This window comes from Bos mutus, chromosome X, assembly GCF_027580195.1.
Source record: "Bos mutus isolate GX-2022 chromosome X, NWIPB_WYAK_1.1, whole genome shotgun sequence".
Classification (NCBI taxonomy): Eukaryota; Metazoa; Chordata; class Mammalia; order Artiodactyla; family Bovidae; genus Bos; species Bos mutus.
The window spans coordinates 80,469,240-80,489,907 of record NC_091646.1 but is presented as its reverse complement, the minus strand read 5'-3'; positions in this window follow the sequence as shown (position 1 = coordinate 80,489,907).

The following is a 20,668-nucleotide window of genomic DNA, read 5'->3' as shown; positions in this document are numbered from 1 at the left end:
CCTTAGGATGGACTGGCTGGATTTCCTTGCAGTCCAAGGGACTCTCAAGAGTCTTCTCCAACACCACAGTTCAAAAGCATCAATTCTTCTGTGCTCAGCTTTCTTCACAGTCCAACTCTCACATCCATACATGACCACCGGAAAAACCATAGCCTTGACTAGGTGGACCTTTGTTGGCAAAGTAATGTCTCTGCTTTTTAATATACTGTCTAGGTTGGGCATAACTTTCCTTCCAAGGAGTAAGCGTCTTTTAATTTCATGGCTGCAATCACCATCTGTAGTGATTTTGGAGCCCAGAAAAATAAAGTCTGACACTGTTTCCCCACCTATCTGCCATGAAGTGATGGGACCAGATGCCATGATCTAGTTTTCTGAATGTTGAGCTTTAAGCCAACTTTTTCACTCTCCACTTTCACTTTCATCAAGAGGCTCTTTAGTTCTTCTTCACTTTCTGCCATAAGGGTGGTGTCCTCTGCGTATCTGAGGTTATTGATATCTCTCCTGGCAATCTTGATTCCGGCTTGTGTTTCTTCCAGTCCAGCATTTCTCATGATGTACTCTGCATATAAGTTAAATAAGCAGGGAGACAATATATAGCCTTGACATACTCCTTGTCCTATTTGGAACCAGTCTGTTGTTTCATGTCCAGTTCTAACTGTTGCTTCCTCACCTGCATACAGGTTTCTCATAGGTTTTCTCAAGAGGCAGGTCAGGTGGTCTCGTATGCCCATCTCTTTCAGAATTTTCCACATTTTATTGTGATCCACACAGTCAAAGGCTTTGGCATAGTCAATAAAGCAGAAATTTTTAATCTACACACAATAAAATTTACTCTTATTAGTGTACAGTTCTGTGAGTTTAGACAGAGCTTTTAGAGTCATATAATCACCAGCACAATCAAGGTATAGAACAGTTCCTTCACTTCTGAAATTCCTTCACCAGCACATATATACTTGGTATGCATTCCCCCAAGCTCCAGATACTTAGAGCCTCTATGAACAATTTTGGCACGACATCCAGTTCAGTCCACTTTTGACCATCCTAAAGTGAGCACATCAAGTGAAGATAAATAGGAAAGGTGAGTCCTGGTAATTATAAGAGGGGAGATGACCCCGTAGCCTTCCCAGATAGATCCACATGACTGGAATTCAAAGTTTTAGCAAGGGGTGGCCCTATTTTGGTCAGGGTTTAGGGCAATGTTAATGCCTTATGATTTAAGGCTAGATTCTGTACCAGAACTTAGAAAGAGAACCAATGGCTTACCACATTTCAAATGTATCAAGGTAAACTTTGAAAACCTTCTTGCCAGCACACACTGGAGCAGCAGACTCAATACCAGGCAGTTATTGCATCATCTCAAAGGAAACGTTCTTATAATCAATTAAGCTCATTATATTTGAATATTTAGTTCCTGCCAAAGCACATATTAAATCCCCATTTCAAAATAATGTATTCACAGAGATCAGGTCTACTATATAAAGGATGTCATGAAACTATTTAAGAAGTATTATAAAGTTTTTTGCTGAGGCAAAATATCTTTAAAAGGGGCTTTCCAACATTGCTCATAACATATGTGCTCACTGATACTAAGCTAGATACTGTGGGACAATGGTGGTAGATTTACTGTTTCTAATTCTAGCATTCATAAGAAAATGGGCAGCTACAAAGAATCCCCTTTAACTCTCCCTGGGGACAAAAAAAAAAAAGCCCTTGGGGACTTCTCAGAAGTAGGACAAGTTCCTGAAGGAGATATAGCTGTGTATCAGTCCAGATCTTTGATTGTAAGCAAAAGAATTTGACTCTGGATGATTTAAGCAGGAAAAGCACTCATCAAAAGGACATTGGGCAGCTCCCAGAATCAGCAGGTGGGCTGAAGAAGTAGGTTTCAGACAGAACAAACACTTGAACCTTGCTGCAGAACTGGTCTGGTGAGGAGCCCACTGCAGCACCTCTGAGCACTGAGTCTGCAGCTTTCACCACTGTTGCCCTGCCAAGGAGCTCTCTCTTTCTCTGAATGCCAGTGCTGCCTGTGAGACTGCCTGTCTCCCAGATTCTTTGTCTCTAACTCTTAAGACAAAATCTAAGGTAACTGGTCTAGGTTATGCGCCAACACCCTAGTTGTGAAAGAGAGTAAATGTGGCATTCTCAAGTCTGTAGGGGGAGGCAGGCTCTGCTTCCTTCCAAGAATCATAAGATGGGGAAGTCCCTAACCAGAGGAAGTGGGTTCAAATGCATACCCAAAAAGAGTAGCAAAAGATCCAGCCCAGGCCAACGGTTAGGGGCCGCTTGGTGTCATATGGCACCAAGTTAGTTACTGCTACTTCATTTGGGGGCAGTGTAGAGGAAGATAGCATGGGCTCGCTCACCCTGAGCTGAGGAAGGTGGTCAAAGAAAGAAACAAGGGCTCTGTTTCCCTCGGGTCCTTACTAATTTCTTGCAAGTTTAGAGGGAATGAGAACTGCCTAGTTGTTGGAGGCGGGGGCTTTATCTGGAGCTTCCGTGCCCTGTACAAGGCAGAGAAAGCAATTGGTGTAATCATCCTTGTCTAAAGACTGTGGCATGATGACTTGGGTGATCTGGGAGCAAGTGGGTGGTGGTGGTGGGTAGTGGGAGAGAATTTAGAGTACTTTCGTCAGCAAGTCGTTGCCTTTGATCCCTTGATGAGATGCACCTGAACATATCTGGGGACAAAATCAGGCACCCGCAATATATTTTCTGATTGTAGTCATTTGGTTCCAAAGCTAAGAGGTTTATGTGCAACAACTTTAGGAAGTTCCTGCTCTAAAATTCTCAGTGTATGAACTCTTCCCTAGATTTACATTTTCTGACAACAGTACTTCAGTTAACTAGGGTGCAGAGGTTCAGGATGAGCCCCACTGTACCTGGGGAGACCCACAACTAGAGGGGCTTAACTAAATTTTAAATATATTTGAGATGCTCAGGCTTGATCAGAAAATGCAGAGAAAGCAATATGAGGCATTCTTGGCACACATCTGGAATGCCACCAGGAAGAAATAGTGCATTAGGTTTTTCTATTGCTTTTTGGTGTTTGGAAAATACACTTGGCTGTTCATGGATCTCTGATTTAGAATGGGTGAGGGAGGCAAGACTATAGGGAACTTCACTGATTGTTCAACTGCCCTTAGTATTGTTAGTAGTGGCTGGTAAGCCAGTCACATGCTGCCTCTTATCATTCAAAAGAGGAGAAGGCAAGGGAAACTACAGGATAGGGGGCCTGGGTGCTGCTGTGAAACTTGGGGCTGCCCTGTGAGCAGCAACTTCCTAGCATGTGATAAGGAAACTTGAATCCCTTTACTGTGTACAAAGTGTAGTCAGAAAATGGGGCAGGTCCAGATAAAGTGATCTACCAAAATAACTTTTTGCTTATAAAAGAACTGGTTAGAAATCCCCCCCCCCCGCCCCACGCATACACCAGTGTAGACAGGTAACAATCTTTCCATACCCAGAAGAGAAGGCAAGAACAATGTTTTGAGGATTCCAGCTTTGTACTAAATTGAAGGAAACAGCACCTTAACCATCAGAGAATGAGAAAGTTGGATGGTAAATTCAAGTGGGGATAAGGAGACAGCCACCTATCAAGCTGCCCACCCACCTACATCCCTGGAGAATCCCATGCAGCACTCTTTGAACCAAAACCGTCCATATGTGGGAAATCTGGACATAGATGAGTAAAACAGATAAGGCCAGTCATTCGTCCATATCCATTTCTCCATATTCCTCCTTGCTGGCATGGTCCTGAAGTGGTCATGTGCCTAGGGATGGGTCATACGTACCCTAGCACCATGTTGAGGTGGTGATGGAATCTTGAAAAGTCAATGCTAATTACTGGTGGCCTGATTCTCCTTGCCAGTGATTGGTTTAGGTGTGGGAACGTGACCCAGTCCTAGACCTGAGGGAAAGTCTGCTGGGGGACTTTTGGGAATGATTTCCTCAGAAATAAAAGGAAATGTATAGGAGGAAACTCCCCTCTTTTTAAACACAACATTGCTATGTCTACATGCAATGCTGGAACTCCTACAGCCATCTTACAACCAGGAGGAAAAATCTGCTGTCAGTAGAGGAAGGCAGAGAAAAAAAGAATGAAAGCCCCTGTGTCTTTGATGATGGCATTTGATTACTAACTCTATCAACCCTGAAACTACCATGCAGGAATTTTTGAACCAGTTTTAGAAAATGACCCATTCCTTTTTCTCATAAAGAGGGATGTGGGATGTGGAGTAAGTCTTCTTTGCAGAGGCATGAAGATTTTCCTTGAGAGCATGGTGTAGTAGGTTATGAGAGCTCAAATCATGATTCACACATTTTCAAGAAGTTTTTTGGGGGGTGGGTAGGCTGAGATCATGAAAAAATAAAAACATTTACCTGTCTTTTAAGGTAATGGAGACCAGCTACTGGGTATGGTTACATAACTGGTCAGTGGCCGAGAAGGACCAGGTCATTAGATGAGGCATATTGCCGTGAGAAACTTGGACCAGAGAACCAAACCCAGAACCATGGCCAGGGGCTAAAGTCTTAAGAGTATCCATCCCATAAATGGAAACATCACCTTATTTGTGTTTTGACATCTTGCCACCTGAGCAATTGCATAAACGAACAGTTGCCACACCTGTACCTCCACATCTTGCCTTCTCACTGCCTTCTTATTACATGAATGGAAACAAGATACTGTCTGTGCCTCAAGACGTTGTGCCAAAATCATCTAGCCAATGTGTGAGGATCCTTAGCCATGGCACTTGAAGGGGTGTTTTCTGGACATCCACAGGTGTCAGAGAGGAACTCTCATATCTGCATTTTGAGACAAGAACTGGGGCATGTTAGTATGTCGCTAGCTAGGGATAGAGGGTCATAGATATTGTTATACACCTGACAACTGAAATAACATGTTTTAGTATCATCCTCAGTATCAAAAACAGTGGTTACATGGGTATTAAAACTATATGGTTGATAGACAAAGATAAACTCAAAATGGATTAAAGACCTAAAGGTAAGACCAGAAACTATAAAACTCTTAGAGGAAAACATAGGCATGACAAGCAAGATCAAAGCAAAATCCTCTATGATCCACCTCCTAGAGTAATGGAAATAAAACAAAAATAAGCAAGTGGGATCTAATTAAACTTAAAAGCTTTTGCACAGCAAAGGAAACTACAAACAAGGTGAAAAGACAACCCTCATAATGGGAGAAAATAATAGCAAAGGAAACAACTGACAAAGGATTAATTTCCAAAATATACAAGCAGCTCATACAACTCAATACCAGAAAAACAAACAACCCAATCAAAAAGCGGGAAAAAGACATTTCTCCAAACAAGACATACAAATGGCTAACAAACACATGAAAAGATGTTCAACATCTCTCATTATCAGAGAAATGCAAATCAAAACTACAATGAGATATCACCTCACACCGGTCAGAATGGCCATTATCAAAAAATCTACAAGCAATAAATACTAGAGAGGGTGTGGAGAAAGGGGAACCCTCTTGCATTGCTGGTAGGAATGCCAACTGATATAGCCTCTGTGGAGAACAGTATGGGAATTCCTTAAAATAATAGGAATAAAATTACCATATGACCCAGCAATTCCACTACTGGGCATATACCCTGAGGAAACCAAAATTGAAAAAGACATATGTACCCCAATGTTCGTTGCAGCACTATTTACAATAGCTAGAACATGGAAGCAACCTAGATGTCTGTAGATAGATGAATGGATAAAGAAGCTGTGGTACATGTATGCAATGGAATATTACTCAGTCATAAAAAGGAATGCATCTGAGTCAGTTCTAATGAGGTGGACGAAGCTAGAACCTTTATATAGAGTGAAGTAAGTCAGAAAGAGAAAGATAAATGTTATACTAATGCATATATATGGAATCTAGAAAGATGGTACTGATGAATTTATTTGCAGGGCAGCAATGGAGAAACAGACATAGAACAGACTTATGGACACGAGGCATGGGGAGGGGAGGAGTGAGAGGGTGAGATGTATGGAGGAAGTAACATGGAAATTTACATTACCATACGTAAAATAGATAGCCAGTGAGAATTTGCAGTATGTTTCAGGAAACTCAAACAGGGGCTCTGTGACAACCTGGAGGGGTGGGATGGGGAAGGAGATGGGAGGGAGGTTCAAGAGGGAGGAGACATATGTTTACCTATGGCTGATTCATGTTGATGTTTGACAGAAAACAACAAAATTCTGTAAAGCAATTATACTTCAATTAAAAAATAGATAAATTTTAAAAATTATGTAGTTGGACTTGACTATAAGACACTCATCTAAATCTAGAATCATAATTGTTGTAATTAGATTATTATAATGAAGACAAAATTAAAATATTTTATGAAGAATTTGTAGACAACTGAGAATATATGTTCAGACTCTCTCACTGGCCATGGACCTTAGTTTGAGAAATATTAAATTCAGACAGTCTCAGAAGGAATGATAAATATGGGAAGAAATAATATTTAAGCCTAAATTGGACTTTTCTTTGTATTACATGAGAGTACAACTCAAGGATTAATCCAATGTTCCTTAACTACAGTGTACCTAAGAATTACCTAGAATGGTAGTTCAGGGGTGAGACCCAGAAACCTGGATTTCAAATAGGTGATTCTGATTCAGACACATTAAGGATCCTACTTTCAGAAACACTGAATCTGTGAACCAGAAGTGGGCCACTGAAGTGATACAGCTCCAAGAAGAGGAATTCTCCCCAGTAACCCTCTTCTATGGGGCCAAGGGAGACAACAGGTTGGAGAAATTTTCCTAAGACAGACCCAGAGGTGGGAGCATATTGGTTCATCAAGGGATGCAGTCTACTGTCAGAGGAAGAGAACCTTTGCTATCCCAGTAGAGTATGTGTTGTTTCCTTTTTTCTTTTCCAAATGCAAGTTTTAATTTCAGTTATCTGGTTTTCCTTCCACCATTGTGCAATTGGGTATATTAGAGGTTGCTTAAATGTATCATTTAGACATAATTTGCATATCAGGGCTTCCCTGACAGCTCAGTTGGTAAAGAATCCTCCTGCAATGCAGGAGACCCCGGTTCAATTCCTGGGTTGGGAATATCCACTGGAGAAGGGATAGGCTAACTCCAGCATTCTTGGGCTCCCCTTGTGGCTCAGCTGGTGAAGAATCCACCTGCAATGCAGGAGACCTGGGTTGGGAAGATCCCCTGGAGAAAGGAAATGCTACCCATTCTAGTATTCTGGCCTGGAGAATTCCATGGGCTGTATAGACCATGGGGTCACAAAGAGTTGGACACAACTGAGTGACTTTCACTTTTACTTTGCATAACTATGATAATTGTATCAGTTAAAAATTTTAACAAATATCTGAATATTAAAAGTTATAACTAATTGAAAAATATTTTAGTTAAAAATGATAGAAACCATATATAAACTTGAGTAAGCAGACAAAATTTTTTTATTTTAATATTTTTATTAAGATTTAATCAATATGTAATAAATTACACTTAGAGTGCATAATTAATTGTACATATATATATATATATATATATGGGAAACCATCACTAAAGTTAATACAATGAGTATATCCATCACTATCCTACATTTCCCTATGCCCCTTTGTAATTCCTTTTACCAACCCTTGCCTTCCTCCCTGCCACTGAGGCAACCGCTGCTCTGCTTTCTGTCACTATAGATTAGCTGTAATTTCTAGATTTTTATATAAATGGAGTCATGCAGGATGTAGTCTTTTTTTTCTGGCTTATTTTACTCAGCACACTTTGAGATTCGCCTGTGCTGTTGTATTGTGCGTGTATTCTAAGTCACTTCAGTCGTGTCCAACTCTTTGTGACCCTATGGACTGTAGCCCACCAGGATCCTCTGTCCATGGGATTCTCCAGGCAAGAATACTGGAGTGGGTTGCCATGGCCTCCTCCAGGGGATCTTCCTGACCCAGATATTGAACCTGCGTCTCATGTTTCCTGTATTGGCAGGTGGGTTCTTTATCACTAGTGCCACCTTGGAAGCTGTTGTATTATAGTTTACTCGTTTTTATTGCTGAATAGAATTCCATTGTGGGAAGCTATTGTATTATAGTTTACTCATTTTTATTGCTGAGTAGAATTCCATTGTATGGATGCACAGCAATTTGTTTATTCAATTCACCTTTTAATGGAGCTTTGGATTGTTTCCAGTTGGAGACTTAAAAACAAAGTGGCTATAAACACTCTTGTACAAGTATTTGTGTGAAAATATAATTTCATTTCCTTTGGATAAATTCCTAGGAGAATGGTTGAATCATATGGTAGATACATAGATAACTTTTTAAAGAACTGCCGTACTGTTCTCCACAGTGGCTGGGTCATTTTACATTCTGCTAGCAGTGTATGAGAGTTCTAGTTCCTCCACATACTCCAACAATTGTTTTTTTTTTTTTTAATTTTAGCCATTTGTAAGATAGTAGTATCTCACTGTGGCTTTAGTTTTCCTTTCCCTAATGACTAACAGTGTTGAGTGTCTTTTAATGTGATTATTGCCATCCATATATCTTCTGTAGTAGTGTCTGGTCAAATACTTTGCCTGTTTTTAATTAAAATTTTTTTATTATTGAGAGCTTGTTTTAGCTTCTGGATTCAAGTCCTTTATCAGATACATGATTTACAAATATTTGCTCCTCCCATTCTGTGACTGTGTTTTCATTCCCTTAACAGTGTCATTCAATGAGCAGAATTTTTTATTTTGACAAGGTTAAAAATAAAGAATTTTTGATTTATTATTTTAGTTAGAATTCCTAACAGAGGGACTTCCCTGGTGGTCCAGTGGCTAAGACTCCGAGCTTCCAATGCAGGGGGCCTGGGTTCATCCCTTGTCAGGGAACTAGATCCCACGTGCTGCAACCAAAAGATCCCACGTGCTGCAACTAAGATCCTGCACAGCCAAAGAAATACATTTTTTTTAAAGTTACAGAATTCAAAATGCATGTGTGTTTTTTTTAAAAAGAATTCCTAATAGCAAATGTAACTCAATAATAAAATAGTAAAGATAAGAACACTGTTTTATCTCATATAATAAGTTCTGAGCTAGGATGGCTCTGGTGTTTGTTAATTTAGCTACTCAACAATGTCATCAAGGATTCTTTTCATCATTTTGCTCTGCCATCCTTAGCCTCCTGGCTTTAACCTTCCGGCTGGTCTCCTCATAGTTCTCAAGTGGCTGCTAAAGTTCTGCATATCCCATACAAACAGGTAACATCAAAAGAAAGAATCTGGACTGTCTTTCCTGTGTGTCTCTCAGAGTGAGAAAACTTCTCTGGGAAACCCCCTGACAGATCTTTCCTCATATCACATGACTGTCCATAAACTAGCATAAACCCCCTTAGATCAGGGATTGGCAAACTACCACCAGTGGGTCAAATATGGCCTGCTGCCTACTTTTATATGGTCTGTGAGCTAATAATGGTTTTTACATTTTTAAAGGGGTGAAAAAGTGAAAGGAAGAATAATATTTTAGTATCATGTGAAAATTATATGAAATTCAAATTTCAGTGTCCAACAAACTTAGTTTCAACTTGGAAATGTAGACAGCTGGAAAGATGTCACTCTAACCCTAATAAGAAAAAAAGTTGGACAGATTGCAAATTAATGGCTCTTCATGAACCCCTCAGAGAACTGAGGCAATAAGTCAAAATGGAGAGACATGGGTGCCTGCAAGAATACACAGGACCCAAATGTTTTCTTCCCTGGGGCAGACATTACTTGATGTCATGTAAGCCAGTAAGACCATTGAACTAGAAATTCTGATGAATTGCTGGAGGCAATTGCTGGTGTGTGAGCTAGTGTGATAGTATGGCTCTCTTAGGAGCTGTAGTGACAGCAGCATTCTCAACTTCTTGCTGCATTTTCCTCCAGGAATCCCTCCACCCGGGGTTCTCACAGTAGAATGGAGAGAATCATAAGTTCCCTTTCTCTTCTCTTTCCTTCTGTGGTACTGGCTAGGGGAGTGGAACAGCAGCCTCTGCTATGTCCAAAACCCACCCAGACTCTTGCCCATGTCTCCTTTACAGAACAAAGAGCTTAATCTGTAGCATGTAGAGATCCCATTGAAGGCCCTTTTAGGGGAATCATAGCCAAGATCTCTCGGGGTTTGAAATCTGTGCCCCTTTCCTCAAGCACTGATCTTTTTTTGAGTAACATGTTTTGGTTTATTCTGGTGGAGACTGAATGCCTTAACCCTAGGCATACAATACCCCTAAGCATACAACTTAAGTTGTCTATCACGAATTTTCTTCTAATCTACTAAATGATAGCATATGGCATTCCTACAAGTATTCCAAAATGAAAGCGAAGTAAACACAAGATTGCATCCAAGCAGATCCTGTAGACCCAAGTAAGTTACATGGTTGCAAGTTGCATAAATGCTGTTTCACATTTCTTGGATCCCACACCAATGAGATAAATAAGAATTATCTATGGCCAGATTATAGAAGAATAAAAAACTATTTGGCATAGTTTACAGATTGTTCCATGCGAAGTTTGCTGTTACTAGTTGGAAGTAGACTGCTACAGTGTTGCAGTTCCACTAAAGGGTGGCCTTGAAAGACAGTGGTGAGGGAACAATTTATCAGTGGTTGTTTAATTGCAAGGAAGGAGAGATAAAGGTGTGAGATGTACACTAAATCATAGACAATTTCAAATGGTTTGGTCGGAGGCTTGGGAACTGGAAAGGAACAAGATTAGAAGTATAATGGCATAAAGACCTGGGGAAGAAGCATGCCCACCTCTAAATGAACCCTCTAAATGGTCCCAGAATTTAGGACTGTATATATAACTTTATAATACCAAAGCCCCTAGCTACAGAAGAGGCTCTCAAAAATCATACCATATGATCCATCCTGTGAACATCGGTCAACCTCTCTTCCCCAAAACCCACGCCTGCTCAATGTATTCATGATCAAAGGCCAACTTCTCCTCATAAACCTAGACCTGTCTTTGCTGAGTTACTATTTTGTTAACCCTGATTGCTTGCCATGAGCTTCCAATGAGGAATTATGGCTAGTGAGGACAAACCAGCCACACAGTGGCATGTTGATTATACTAGACTCCTTATCTTATGCAGCAGGCAGTGATTTGTTGTCTCTGAAATGTCAAATTATTCTGGAAACGAATTTACTTTTCTTGCCCATGGTGCATCTGCAATTCATTATCCATGGATGTACTGAATACTTCATTCACCATTATGACATTATATAAAACATTGTTCTGGCCAAGGAATTCATCTTATAGCAGAAAAGCCAGGCAATGAACTGATATTCACTGGTCTTAACCACATATCCCATTACCCCAAAGCAACTGGCCTTATAGAATGGGAAGGGAAGTTATGGCACTAGTTGGGAGGCAGCACCTTGTTAGGTTGATGTGCCATTCTACAGTAACTGATAAATATATGGTGCTTATTTCTTATAGCCAGAATACATGGATTCAGCAATCAAAGACTGAAGAGAGGGGTGATCTCTATCATTATTACACTTCATGAATTACTTATAAAATTTTTGCTTCCTATCTCTGTTACTCTGAACTTTCCCAGTTAATAGGTTTTAATACTGAGGAGAAGAATGCTTCCCCTGAGGTATATTTGACAATAGCCACCTTGTCATTTGAAAAGCAGAGACATTACTTTGCCAACAAAGGTCCGTCTAGTCGAGGCTATGGTTTTTCCTACGGTCATGTATGGATATAAGAGTTGGACTGTGAAGAAAGCTGAGCGCTGAAGAATTGATGCTTTTGAACTGTGGTGTTGGAGAAGACTCTTGAGAGTCCCTTGGACTGCAAGGAGATCCAACCAGTCTATTCTAAAGGAGATCAGCCCTGGGTGTTCTTTGGAAGGAATGATGCTAAAGCTGAAACTCCAATACTTTGGCCACCTCCTGTGAAGAGTTGACTCACTGGAAAAGACTCTGATTCTGGGAGGGATTGGGGGCAGGAGGAGAAGGGGATGACAGAGGATGAGATGGCTCAATGGCATCACCGACTTGATGGACATGAGTTTGAGTGAACTCGGGGAGTTGATGATGGACAGGGAGGCCTGGCGTGCTGCGATTCATGGGGTCTCAAAGAGTCGGACACGACTGAGTAACCGAACTGAACTAAACTGAACTAAACCTTGTCATTTTCAAGCTTCTCATGCCATTTGGAAAGCAAGCCAGAAAAAAGAGAGGGAGTTACTGATTAGGTTGGAATTATTGACACTGTCAAGGGGAAATAAGGTTGCTACTGATAAATGGGGCAAAGATGAGTATTGATGGCACCTGAAGAGGTTCTTCTGCAGCATTTCCTGCTACTACCATGTCCAGAAATAAAAGCTAGTGGAAGACTAAAGCAACTTGATGTGGGCAGGACCACCAAAGGCTAAGAATTTAGAATGGATATTTGGGAAGGGAAGTCATAAATACCAGCCACAAGCTCCTGACCAGTTATAGAAGTGAGTATTTCCATTTGAATGTCTTTATAGGTTACACATATGTGTACATATTTATATATGTTTTAAAATTATTTTTCTTTCACTCTCATCCATTGCTGTATGTAGATATGATGGGTGTGATGGTGAGCTTCATCATTTAGTCCATAGGTTACAGACTATAAGATCAGGATGGAACTGGAGAAGGAAAGACATCACATAGAGATCCTGAACTTGGGTCTGAATGTAATAACTGGTGAGACCTTTGTTGATTGTCTGTGAGGAAAGAGTAAGTATACTTTCAGTTGTACATGGAATAGTTCCATTATGTAAGGGGTTGCATTATGCAAATTTTGAAATTATAGTTATAGGAAGTGGCTATCAGGCATACAAGGAGTGGCCTGTGGTGGACAGCAATTGCTTTTGCCTGTGCAGCATCCGTGTTTTAGTAATAACTACTCCTTTTTCCTATGGGAACTATCCCACTCCAATAATTACACACACTCTTATGGTATTTGTCTTTCTTTTTCTGGCTTATTTTACTTAGTATAACTTCTAGGTCCATTCAAGTTGCTGTAAATGGCATTATTTCATTCCTCTTTATGGTAATAAAGAGTAATGTCCCATTGTATATGTATATCCAATTGTGTATATGTATCTACACACATTCTTGATGAAACTACCATCTAAGTCCTCTTATTTCCTATGGAAAAGGGGTGAGCAAGTGACTTAGTCTAGGCCAGTAAGACTCTCTCAGGAACTTGAACCTTTGTGTAATAATACAAAGATAGGAAAAAATATCATTGGAGTAGATCCATCTTGACAATGGCACTTTGTCATTTAGAACTGACTACCTAGATCCTAGGAGTTGTCCTGGTTCTTGTCCTTCTTGAGATTCAGTTGTTGGGATTTTTCAATTAATTCTATGAGTTATCTCATTCTTCTTCCAGTAAATTCCTTTGGTTCTTTTGTTAGAATAAATTAGCTTTGGTTGCTTGCAATCAAGGAACCCTAACTAATATTCCAGTATATATTGCTGAGTGAAAAAGGCAAGTCATAAAGTGCTATGAAGGAGAGTAGATCAAGATGGAGGACTAAACACACACTCTAGTTTCCTATTTCTACTCTAAATAATTGGAAAGTACAGAAATGATATATTTTTAAAGGAAGTATTGTGCTTGAACCCTGGAAATGGGAATGGGTATCCACTCCAGTGTTCTTGACTGGAGAATCCCATGAACAGAGGAGCCTGGCGGGTTACAGTCCATGGGTTTGCAAAGAGTCAGACATGACTGAGTGACTAACACACACAATTGTGTTTGAAAACTGAAAGAGGTACTCCCAGTAGACCCAGAATTGTGAGGAACCTGTGGAAGATGGAAGGAAAATGTGATTGGAAAGATAAAGGAAACTAAACCCTTGAGTCACAAAAATAGGCAAAAATTGCTGCAAAAGGTGGGGGGCATCTTATAAGAGAAGATGTTCCAAGCTTAGAGGTAATAGAAACGTGTAGCAAAAGAGAGTCAAGGGCATTTGCTTGAAGGATGAAACAAGGACAGCTGTGTGAGGAGAAGCATTTAGGCTGCAGAGGTAAGATAGTATCCAGACAGCTGATGTCCCTTAGAAGGCAAAAAATTCTCCTACCTCCAGAAGTCTACCTAGGAGTGAACTCTGTCCTGCAGGACCCTAACCCTTTCCCCAACACTGAGTGCAGGCTCTGGTTAACACAATGTAGCACTCATGCAAGATTCAGAGAAAATTTGAAATCAACATATAATATGATTACATCTATTTGATCATTGTGGAAAGGGAAAAAACTTATCAAACCTATTTATGGAGAATATTAAATATATATACATTGTATATGCATAAGAAATGGTCTGGGGAATTCCCTGGTGATCCAGTGGTTAAGACTCAGTGCTAACAAAGCAGGAGGCACAGGTTCAATTTCTGGTTGGGAAACTAAGATTCTACATGCTGTGGGGTGGCAGTCAAAAAAACAAAAACAAAACAAAGGATCTGGAAAAATATACAGCAGCCAATTGACAGTGGTTATTCCTTAGAGGTGATCAGGAAACTTATACTTTTTTACTTTGTGGAATTATTTATTATTTGGATTTTTTTAAAAAAGGTTTTTAAAACCTTTCATTATTTTTTCTCATAAAATGATCTTGTTGAATTATTCACATATCAAAAATTCATTACTTTAAAGTGTACAATTTAATGATTTTTGATGTATTCACAAGGTTGTATAATCATCACTAGTATCTAATTCTAAGTATTGAATGTTCTAGAATATTTTCTTCATCCCATGAAGAAACTCTATGCTCCTTAGCAGTCATGCCCCATTTCTTCTTCCCCCAGGCAACCACTTCTACTCTCTATAGATTTGCCTGTTCTGGACATCTCATATAAAAGCAATTATACAACATGTGGCTTTTTATGTTAATTTCTTTTATTTAGCATGTTTTCAACAGTTTTCCACGTTGTCACATGTATTAACACTTCAGTTTTTAAGGCTGAATAATATTAAATTGTATGAATATACCACATTTTGTCTGTCTATTCATCAATCAATAGATATTCGAGTTGTTTCTACTTTGGGGCTATTAAAAATAATGTTCCTATGAACATTTCTGTACAAGCATTCATGTGGACATATATTCTCAATTCTTTTGAGTATATACCTAGAAGTGGAATTTCTGGGTCATATGGTGATTCTGTTTCACTATTTGAGGAACTGCCAAACAATTTTCCAAAGCAGTTATACCATTTACATTCCCACCAGCAATGTATGAGGGTTCTGATTTCTCCACCACTCACCAACATTTGTTACTGTCTAACATCTTCATTTTTGTTATTAAAATAATCTACAGTGGACAATTCCAAGAAGGACTTTGGGAACCACCCTAGATACACAGGTGTGGGCTTTCAGACACCAAGCTTATAAACATGACCCTGCTCTGCTGGCCACAGAGGATTGGACTGGGAGTAGGCATCTGATCCAAACAGAATCAATAAGGCCTTTCTGTAGGGCCCTTGGAATTGAGACTAAGAGGTCCCAGTCTCAGTTTGATAACTATCTTAAATGGTGGAGGAGATGGAAACTCTGAAACTGTTGGTAATAATTTCCCCCCTTGTGGACCAAGAAGCAGTGAGAATCAATTGGCAGTAGCAAAAGGAAACCATCTCGCTTTGTTGGGTGAAATGCAAACTGATACAACCACTATGGAGTACAATATGAAGATTGCTCAAGAAACTTGGAATAAAACTACCATATGGCCCAGAAATCCTACTCCTGGATATATACCCTGAGAAAACCATAATTCAAAAAGACACATGTACCCCAGTGTTTATTGCAGCACTATTTACAATAGCAAAGGCATGGAAGTAACCTAAATATCCACCAACAGATGAATGTATAATGAAGTTGTGGTACATATATACAATGGAATATTACTCAGCCATAAAAGGGAATGAAACTGGGTCATTTGTAATGATGTGGATGAACCTAGAGTCTGTCATACAGAATGAAGTAAGTCAGAAAGAGAAAAATAAATATCATATATTAACCCATATATATGGAATCTAGAAAAATGGTACAGATGAACCTATTTCCAAGGCAGGAATACAGACACAGATGTAGATAACAGACTTGTGTACACAGAGTGGGGAAGGAGAGGGTGGGATGAACTGAGTAGCATTGACATGTATACACTACCATATGTAAAATAGATAGCTAGTGGGAGGCCACTGTAAAGCACAGGGAGCTCAACTATCTCTGTGCTCTGTGTTCTGTGCCAACTTAGAAAGGTAGGATGGGGAGTGGGAGGGAGGCTCAAGAGGGATTCATAGCTGACTCACATTGTGGTACAGCAGAAACCAATACAACATTGTAAAGCAATTATATTCCAATTAAAAAAAGAGAATGAAGCAAATATGTATTAACAGAGATTAGAGATGGAAAAAGAGGACTTCCTGGGTGTTTGAAACTTTGATTCCTTACTGAGGCCCAGTTTCTTTCTGTCTTTGGATTTCTCTAGTCACTGTAGTATCCTTATAGGCTAAATTGAATTTGTTTCTGTTACTTGCAACCAAAAGAACATTAACTACTACAGAAATAAAACATAAGGTATTTTATAAAACAAAAACAACAGCTAGCCTCTTTAATCAAGGACAGGAAAATAAATCATGGTTTCTCTTTCATTTTTCTCTCTGAGTCCACTCCATTCTCTTTCCTTCTGCAAGTCAGAGTCTTTCTCCCTCTCAGATCCCCACTGCTCCACCATAATTTCAACTTGTTCAGTTGCTAAGTCGTGTCCAACTCTTTGCAACCCTGTGGACTGCAGCATGCCAGGCTTCCCTGTCCTTCACTATCTCCTGGAGTTTGCTCAAACTCATATCCACTGAGTTGGTCATGCCATTCAACCATTTCATCCTCTGTCGCTCCCTTCTCCTCTTGCCCTCAGTCTTTCCCAGCATCAGTGTCTTTTCCAATGAGTTGGCTCTTTGCATCAGGTGACCAAAGTATGGGAGCTTCAACTTGCAGGTTTACAATGCTGGTGATTCCCACCCTGACTCTAAATAATCTTTTGATTCAAATGCCTAGAGTTATCTCTCTGACCTCAGGGTCCCATTTCCAGCTCTCAGAATAACCTGATTGGCCCAGTTTTGGGTATGTGTCCAGCACTGGTCCAAAGAGCTATGGCCAGATGTTTGGGGCCACTTTCCATGATGTACACAGGGCAGTTTCTGACAAAGCAGGATTGGGGCTAGAGGAAGTGAATGTGTCCCTTCTGAGTCCCTGCATATCTGGGAATGTCTCTTTCTCTGCCCTCATATGTGAGTGATAACTTGGTGGGTTATAGAATTCTGGTGTCACAACCTTGGTTTCCCCTAAAATTCCATAGGTAACACTCAATTGTCCTCTCATATTTTGTGATGTGAAAGAAAATCTGAGGGTGACATGATTTTTCCCCCTTTGTGGTTGGCTTTCTTTTTTCTTTCTGGATTCTTATAAGATTTCTTTCCTTACTCATGAAATGCTTTCATACTGCTTTTCTTTTTACTCATTATTGTCATCTTCTCATTCTTTTAGGTTATAGAAGAATTTCTTTAGTCTTTATTCTCAATAACTGACTTGGTTTGCAGCAAATCCAATGTACTGTTCATTATCTCCATTGTGTTTTCAAATTTGATGATTACTTTTTTTCATTTGAAAGTGAGCTTGACTTGGTTTTGAAATGTCCTCTCAAATCTCATTGAGAATATCTTTTGCATTTTCTGAAGTTGTCACCTGTTTGTCTGCCAAGAGAATGCACTGGTCATAGCAAACACCCTCTTCCAACAATGCAAGAGAAGACTCTACACATGGACACCACCAGATGGTCAACATCAAAATCAGACTGATTATATCCTTTGCAGCCGAAGATGGAGAAGCTCTATCCAGTCAGCAAAAACAAGACCGAGAGTGGACTGTGGCTCAGATCATGAACTCCTTATTGCCAAATTCACACTTAAATTGAAGAAAGTGGGGAAAACCACTAGACCATTCAGGTATGACCTAAATCAAATCCCTTATGATTATACAGTGGAAGTGAGAAATAGATTTAAGGGACTACATCTGATAGACTGAGTGCCTGATGAACTATGGAGAGAGGTTCGTGACATTGTACAGAAGACAGGGATCAAGACCATCCCCAAGAAAAAGAAATGCAGAAAAGCAAAACGGCTGTCTGAGGAGGCCTTAAAAAGAGCTGTGAAAAGAAGAGAAGCAAAAAGCAAAGGAGAAAAGGAGAAAAGGAAAGATATACCCATTTAAATGCAGAGTTCCAAAGAATAGCAAGGAGAGATAAGAAAGCCTTCCTCAGGGATCAATGCAAAGAAACAGAGGAAACAAATAGAATGGGAAAGACTAGAGATCTCTTCAAGAAAATTAGAGATACCAAGGGAACATTTCATGCAAAGATGGGCTCAATAAAGGACAGAAATGGTATGGACCTAACAGAAGCAGAAGATATGAGGAAGAGGTGGCAAGAATACACAGAAGAACTGTACAAAAAAGATCTTCACGACCCAGATAATCACAAAGGTGTGATCACTCACACTCACCTAGAACCGGACATCCTGGAATGTGAAGTCAGGTGGGCCTTAGGAAGCATCACTATGAACAAAGCTAGTGGAGGTGATGGAATTCCAGTTGAGCTATTTCAAACCCTAAAATGTGATGCTGTGAAAGTGCTGCACTCAATATGCCAGCAAATTTGGAAAACTCACCAGTGGCCACAGGACTGGAAAAGGTCAGTTTTCATTCCAATTCCAAAGGAAGGCAATGCCAAAGAATGCTCAAACTACTGCACAATTGCACTCATCTCACACGCTAGTAAAGTAATGCTCAAAATTCTCCAAGCCAGGCTTCAGCAATATGTGAACCATGAAATTCCAGATGTTCAGGCTGGTTTTAGAAAAGGCAGAGGAACCAGAGATCAAATTGCCAACATCTGCTGGATCATCAAAAAAGCAAGAGAATTCCAGAAAAACATCTATTTCTGTTTTATTGACTATGCCAAAGCCTTTGACTGTGTGGATCACAATAAACTGTGGAAAATTCTGAAAGAGATGGGAATACCAGACCACCTGACCTGCCTCTTGAGAAATCTTTATGCAGGTCAGGAAGCAACAATTAGAACTGGACATGGAACAACAGACTGGTTCCAAATAGGAAAAGGAGTACGTCAAGGCTGTATATTGTCACCCTGCTTATTTAACTTCTATGCAGAGTACATCATGAGAAACGCTGGGCTGGAAGAAGCACAAGCGGAATCAAGATTGCCAGGAGAAATATCAATAACCTCAGATATGCAGATGACACCACCCTTATGGCAGAAAGTGAAGAGGAACTAAAGAGCCTCTTGATGAAAGTGAAAGAGGAGGGTGAAAAAGTTGGCTTAAAACTCAACATTCAGAAAACTAAGATCATGGCATCTGGTCCCATCACTTCATGGGAAAGAGATGGGGAAACAGTGGAAACAGTGGCTGACTTTATTTTTTTGGGCTCCAAAATCACTGCAGATGATGATTGCAGCCATGAAATTAAAAGACACTTACTCCTTAGAGGGAAAGTTATGACTAACCTAGATAGCATATTCAAAAGCAGAGACATTACTTTGCCAACAAAGGTCCGTCTAGTCAAGGCTATGGTTTTTCCAGTAGTCATGTATGGATGTGAGAGTTGGACTGTGAAGAAAGCTGAGTGCTGAAGAATTGATGCTTTTGAACTGTGGTGTTGGAGAAGACTCTTGAGAGTCCGTTGGACTGTAAGAAGATCCAACCAGTCCATCCTAAAGAGATCAGTCCTGGGTGTTCATTGGAGGGACTGATGTTGAAGCTGAAACTCCAATACTTTGGCCACCTGATGTGGAGAGCTGACTCATTTGAAAAGACCCTGATGCTGGGAAAGATTGAGGGCAGGAGGAGAAGGGGACGACAGAGGATGAGATGGTTGGATGGCATCACCAACACAAGGGACATGGGTTTGGGTGGACTCCGGGAGTTGATGATGGACAGGGAAGCCTGGCGTGCTGCAGTTCATGGGGTCGCAAAGAGTCAGACATGACTGAACGACTGAACTGAAGCAAAGATAAACGATTCCTTAGAATGTTCGCCTCTCTTAAATTGTTGAATCTTTTTGTGAGCTCATTCCTTGTCTCTGACTGCTTATTCTGAAGAGAGCTCCCATATTTGTCTATTACTGACATTACAGATAGATTCCCTAGACCAAGGGGAAACGAGAAAATTTGTATTTCTTGTAGTTTTATTTTGCTATATTGAGGGAATTCAAATGAGACACGAGCTACCAAAAGGTGATTATATACCAAGGAAGTAAACTGTTTTGTAAAATGATCAGTTTTCTCCCCAACCATTCCATGTGCCAGCACAATGTCCTAATGTCTCTCATGACTTGAATTTTCTCCCTAGACTGACCTTTCTTTCCTCTTGCTTCAGGCTCCTGCTTTCTGAGATTTGGAACTCCTGTGACTGGTCATAAGTCTAATTGCCCATATAAAATAGGGAACCTAAAGTACAACAAGGAACGTTCCTGGTGTGCCAGTGCTTATCATAATAGCCTGAAGCTAGTTGGGGAACAACAGCCCTTTTCTAACTTGTTCAACTACCTATTTTAGAATCTTGCTATGGTGATGCCTCCCATTTTGCTGGCCATCT